The 449-nt window shown below is 51.0% G+C and overlaps 1 non-coding gene across 1 annotated transcript; it reads left to right on the top strand.

Moving 5' to 3' along the window:
• The first annotated feature begins 175 nt into the window (after nucleotides 1–175).
• On the top strand, nucleotides 176–247 carry TRNAQ-CUG (transfer RNA glutamine (anticodon CUG)). The gene has a single exon. It is a non-coding gene; the product is annotated as a tRNA-Gln (tRNA).
• Nucleotides 248–449: the final 202 nt, after the last annotated feature.

Genomic DNA, 449 nt, shown 5'->3' on the forward strand with positions numbered 1-449 from the left:
ATTTGCTTTGGGATTTTGCACGAAGAGCCCTGTGCACGCGAGAAAAGGCCCGTGTGTCTCGGAGACAGATACCAAAAACTAGGACGCGAATTTCGGCTTTTCTAGGGGCTCCTTGATTTCAGAAATGGAGATACATCCTGTCAGGGAGGAGTGCTGTCACCGATGGGGACCGTGGGGTTCCATGGTGTAATGGTTAGCACTCTGGACTCTGAATCCAGCGATCCGAGTTCAAATCTCGGTGGAACCTGAGCGCCTTTCTTTTCTTATTTTTTTAAAGTTTCCCTTTTAGGGATGGTTGGCAGGGGACCCCCAGTTCACATGAAACCAGAGTGTAATCCTGAAGGGGGAGATGACACGGACCCTGTGTGGACCCCACTGACTGCCTGGAGGACCATCCTCCCTCTTTCTCCCCATTTTCCTCTCCCACCTAACATATTCTGTGACGCTCA

Source organism: Leptonychotes weddellii, unplaced genomic scaffold, assembly GCF_054177405.1.
Source record: "Leptonychotes weddellii isolate Sample4059 unplaced genomic scaffold, ASM5417740v2 HiC_scaffold_13274, whole genome shotgun sequence".
NCBI lineage: Eukaryota > Metazoa > Chordata > Mammalia > Carnivora > Phocidae > Leptonychotes > Leptonychotes weddellii.